Below are 5893 nucleotides of genomic sequence, written 5' to 3'. Positions count from 1 at the left end.
GAAGAGGTGAACTTCATTGGTGGAACTGGATTCCAAGGTTCTGGAAAGCAGGGTGGAAACAGAAACTCCAATGGAAATAGGAGAAATTTCAACCAGAGTTGGAGTACCAGAAACCCTGCAGCAACAACTATAACAACAATAGGAGTTATGGAAATTCCTACTACCAGAAGCCACTGCCGCCTACTCAAGAGAGCAAGATTGAAGAGATGCTTGATAGGGTTCTTGAGGCACAGCAGCGCATGACAGTGGACTTCAATGGGAAGATTGATTCTGTCTACACCAACCTGAACACAAAGTTTGAAACTTTGAGCACCCATGTGAAGAAGCTGGAGATGCAGGTTGTTTAGACAGGAGAAGCTGTTAAGAGGCAGGAAGCCTTGACAAGAGGGGTAGGAGATGATGTGACGAAAAACCACGTGAATGCCATCATTGGGGATGATTTCTTGCAAGTGGTGAAGGAAGAGAAGCTGCAAGAAGGAGATTTCGAAGTAGAAAGTCTGATGAGCTTCGGTGGATCGCACTGGTGTCAATCGACGCCGGACCATGAACATCGATCGACGGTCCCCAGTCCAAATCGATCGATAGGATCTCGAGAGCATCGATCGATGACACCAACGTAGTCAACCGCATCTTGCAATGATGCGAGGATTCTGACTCACGAGGAGTTCGCAGCAAAACACCCACATCCTCCCAACCCTGATAACGTCAGAATCGCTCGACATGCTGCTACCCCCATCGATCGACAAACAGATGTCGACATCGATCGACAACCTCTAGGGCCCATCGATCGACGAGCACCTATTACGTATCGAGTGCAGATGCCAAAGATAGATGTTGCACATCTTAACACACTCAGGCCCAAACCCAAACCTTCAGAAAACCCACCAGAGACCGTCAGGATACCTTCAGATGATGGAGAAGATTCGAGGGAAGTCGATAGGGTTCCTATGGGAAGAACCCTAAGGAAAATAAAGGAAAAAGTGGAGAAGCATCTGAAGAGGGGGGCCAATGATAAGGAAAATGAAAGTTTCCGAAAAAGAGTCTTCAGGATTCCTATAGATAAGCCGTTCGAGGAGGCTTATTATACTCACAGATTGTGGATGTTCTTCAGAGAGACAAGGGAGAAAGAAGAAGACATCAAAAGAATGTTCTGTGAAGCTAGAGAAAAGATGAGGAAGAGGGTTACATTGAAGAAAAAGAGTGATCCTGGGCAATTCACAATACCATGCACGGTGAAGGATACTGAATTCCAACATGCCTTGTGCGACACAGGAGCATCAGTCAGCATCCTACCTAAGGTTATGGCAGACCATCTTGGTCTGCAGGTGGATCCTTGCAACGAATTGTTCAATTTTTTGGAGTGTTCTCAGATGAATTCAGGAGGAATTGTGAGAGACCTAGAGGTGCAGATTGGTAATGCCCTAGTTCCAGTTGATTTCCATGTCCTGGACATCAAGCTAAACTGGAACTCTTCTCTATTTCTTGGGAGTGCCTTCTTGTCAACAGTAAGAGCAGTATGCAACCTGCAATCCAATCAGTTGTGCTTGACGCTCATAGATCCTCATACCCACTACGACCCCATCCCAGTCAAGAAGCCACAGACGTCCTCCAGGAGAATCAATGATCCAAGAATCATTGCAGCTTGCCACTGTGGAGTGGAATACGAGACAAAACACTCGGCGTCGATCGAAACTCACATTGCAACATCGATCGACAGTGGCCATCAGAAATCGACCGACACACTACAGGAAGAATCGGTCGATAGTAGTCCAGACGATTGGGAAAACGACTACTACAACTCCACTATTGCCGCATACACAGACAAAACATGCATACAGAAGAGTATGATGAAGACTATGAGGATGAACGAGCTACTGAGTACAAAGCCATCCTTGATGAGGAAGATACACTTCTACATCATTCCTCTTGGAAAAGGAATGCACCATCGATCGGCATAATATGCTCACCATCGATCGATACTCAACCTCAACAGAGAAACTGGAAACAAGCATCGACCGACATAGCCAACTACTCATCGATCGATGCAGAAGTCGACCGTGTGCGAGAAGGAGACTACTCGATTGGAAGTTGGGCAGATGATCACCATCACGAAAGCTATGCAGTAGAAATATCAATGTATGAGCCAGGAAAAGACGAACTACATGAAGGTATCACATATGAGGAACTTCTCAACATGCAAAGACGCGATGAAACATGTCAACTTCGATCAAAACCTGCTTGGGGACGAACACGATCCAGCCATCCAATCGACAGAGCAAGCCGTCCATCGATCGACATCAACCCTCCAACATCGATCGACGTTGCTCATACAACATCGATCGACACCCGCTCTAAACCAAACACCACTGTAAGCGAAAAAGATAAATTTGATAACAAGTATCTAACTCCAGACGAATTTGGTGTTTTCATGAACCCAGATGGCTACGCAAGAGCAATAGACAGACGTATACTGAACGTATATCGAAAAGATATTGCAGACATCCTTCAGACAGCCAATGGAGCAGAAAATTTGTTTGTACATAAACGCAACATTCCAGAATACCAACAGAAGGATACAAAAGAGTTCTATGACACAGCTGGTGGCATAGACAAAAGCTTCAAACAAAGGTCTCGCCATCCCACTCGACCATCGATCGACGTTGACGTCCCAACATTGGTCGACAGACGTCCAGAATTCGGGAGAAGGGCCTTTGATTTCTACGGTACCAGGAACTTCTACTCGGAAGAGAAAAATGAGTATGGAGTCTACAGAGATGATCATGAATACGCCAGAGATATAGAGGGACGCACCATTCGTGTTCACAACAGAGATATAAGAAGACTTCTGGAAATAGATTCGAGAAATGAGCCAAGCTACATGTGTCTTCCTGAACATGCTAGCTTATTCACACATACCAAGCTGGTACCAGAGATCTACACCAAGGACGAGATCAATGAGATTTTTTATGGAATCTGTGGAGCCCAAGAGAAGTATGAAGGTAATTTCCGGATGAAGCTTGATGGTGTCTACCATCCACTGAATGATAGCATCGGTTGGTTAACTACATGCATGGAAGAGATGAGGCAAGACATAGCCAAAATTCATCAAGCGACTGACGCTTCTCGCCATACATCGATCGACAAAAGACAACATGCATCGATCGATAGACGCTTACCAACATCGATCGACCAACGCTCACCAGCATCGGTCGACAACAGTCCACCACACTCACCTCCGATGAAGTCTCAACAACATTTTTACACCAGAGAATAGATAGATCAGTTAATAGCAGAGATCTATAGAGCTCTGGACACTTCAGAAGAGAGGCTAGATGGGAGATGTGATGACATCTACTTCCCAATGGATCTTAGCATTAGTGCTTTAACTTCCAAGATTGAAGCTATACAAGGGGAATTGGTGAAGATTTAGAGTTACATTGCCCGTCGACCAGAAGCATCTGCATCGATCGACAGACGCAACAACATATCGACCGACATTCGTAGACAGACATCGGTCGACGAAGCTACAAACCGAGGCCGGCTAGTACCAAAGGTGAAATCAGACATGTCTGACACACAGTACCATGGAGAGGAGATCTCAGCTGACACTTACGCCACACTTATAAGACATCAGTTCAACCTTGAGTGTCTTGGAGATAGGTTGCAGAGAATGGAAAACACAACTGCAATAATGAAGGAAAAATTGCGCAGAGGGGATGAAGCAATGAGAGACTTCACTGGTACATGGTTCCACAAGCGCATACAAGAGATGGATACTTGTTTTCCAACAAGTTCCAGTTTTCAACACTACCAGCCCAATCACCTCCAAAAGTCAAGCTAAATGACTATAACAAAGCGTTTAGTGGGAGGCAACCCACTATTAGGTAATATTTATTTAGTTTCTATTAATATACTATTTATGTTGGTTTTTAATTATTGCAGGTCATAAAAAAAAAATCCGAGTAGACGATTGCCGTGAGTATCGACCGACGAGAAGTTGTCGACATCGATCGACATTGCCTTATCTGTCACAACCGATATCAACATCCTTACATTGGTCGACATCGATCGACATTGCCTTACCTGCCACAACCGATATCAACATCCTTACATTGGTCGACATCCATTCCAGTATGGTATATCGTTCTAACTTGTTACATTGAGTCCTTAAGATTTAGTTATCACCATAACTCCGACTGAAATTACACTGGGGACAGTGTAGTTTAAGTCTGGGGGAAGTTTACTGATAGTAATTTATTTATGAGTCTTATTAAAACATTTTTCAAAAAGTTTTTATTGAGTCAAGAAGAGGATAATGAACTTTTAGATTTTTGTTTGTTATCTAACCACTCTTTAGCACCATTCTAGACTTACTGATTGCAGATAGTACTAAAGATACTAAAGTGGATCAACCTTTCAACTATTCACACTTGCTGAGATTGTTTGAAGGAACCAAATTGACCTCCAACACTAAACTTGACACAACTGCTTGTCTTGGGGCTTGGTATACATGGAATCAGATTCTTCAAACAAGTCTGGAAGGTAAAGCCTTGTGTAGATAGATTTATCGCCATTTCTCTCTCTATTTTCGAATTATAGATAGATAGATAAAAAAAAAAAAAAAAATTATAATATATATCTATTAGAGATTTATTAGGAAGGAATTCAAACAGGACTTGGTGGCTACAACCATTAAGGCTTGCGTCACAAATAATCCTAGGATATAGGTCAAAAAGAAGTGAACAAGACTTGGTGGCAACCACCATTAAGGCACACAATAGATCTATTTAGTTATATAGTTAAGCTAGATTGAATAGTTTTAAGGCAGTAAATAAGCAGTAATTGTTCAGTTGATTGATTGTGTTTTAAGGATTGATACGGGAGACGTTAGACTTAGGATTTCTATTCAGTCAATCAGGACTGATTCATGGAAGCCTATCCAATCTTGGTCAATGATTTTGCAAATATAAGCAGACTTTGACTAAGAGAAAAAATTAGTAGAGAGAGGATATGAACTAATGTTTACCTGCAGGTCCAGATACTTGTTTGAAAGTCCTTGCATCCAGTGATCGATACCCCCAAGGTAAAGCCTATACTTTTATTTATGCTAAGAAATAAGGTTGGTAGAGGGGAATGTCAGATAAGATTTTCTAAGTTGTTGGCTAGATGAACTTGGTTGCTAAGCTAGAATATGGTATAATGTGCTTTTGAGGACTTTTTAGATGTGGATTGCAATATTGTAGAGGTGATGATTCTAAGTTTAAAATCATGTGAGTCCCTGCTGTTTTCAAACCTCTTTCAGAGAGACCGGCTGTTTGTTTTTCTTGAAGACAAGCAAAATGGTAAGTCTGGGGGAGTTGATAGACCATGGATTTGATCCACTTTTATCCATGGTTTATAAGTGTTTTAACTACTAATTATTATATTATAGAGTCTATTTAGCATATTTATATGATCATGAGTGATTTAGAGATAAGTGATGATTTTAGAGCATTTTGGAGATATTTGGAGCAAGCACCCGAGATGACCATCAAGCATTGAAGAGGAATAATCGATCGATGTTCATGTCTTGACATCGATCGACAGCGAAGCGCGCAGAAAGCCCGTTTGGTCACAGCCAACTTGAATCCCAAGTCTTCACCAATTTACAAGATTACCCCTGACGAGTTAACCTAATTATATAAGCTTTGTCACCATGTTAGAGACAAAGTGTGCGTTTCTGTGTTTTCTTGTTTTATTATTTTCACAGCAAGGTTTTCTAGGATTTTGATAGATTGGAGAGAATATCCAAAGTTATAATTTGTGATTGAAACTTCATTAATATCTATTTACTATTCTAATGAAGGTTTTTTACCTAATTGATGTTATGAATTGTTTGCGTTCCATTGTTAGA

General features: G+C 41.8%; 1 pseudogene; it reads right to left on the bottom strand.

Moving 5' to 3' along the window:
• The window catches only part of LOC106314934, a 10592-nt pseudogene that overhangs the window by 3303 nt on the left and 1396 nt on the right, over positions 1-5893 (bottom strand).

The sequence above is a fragment of the Brassica oleracea genome, chromosome C9 (assembly GCF_000695525.1).
Source record: "Brassica oleracea var. oleracea cultivar TO1000 chromosome C9, BOL, whole genome shotgun sequence".
Taxonomy (NCBI): domain Eukaryota; kingdom Viridiplantae; phylum Streptophyta; class Magnoliopsida; order Brassicales; family Brassicaceae; genus Brassica; species Brassica oleracea.
Note: the sequence above shows the minus strand (reverse complement) of the source record. Positions and strands in the feature narration are given on the sequence as shown.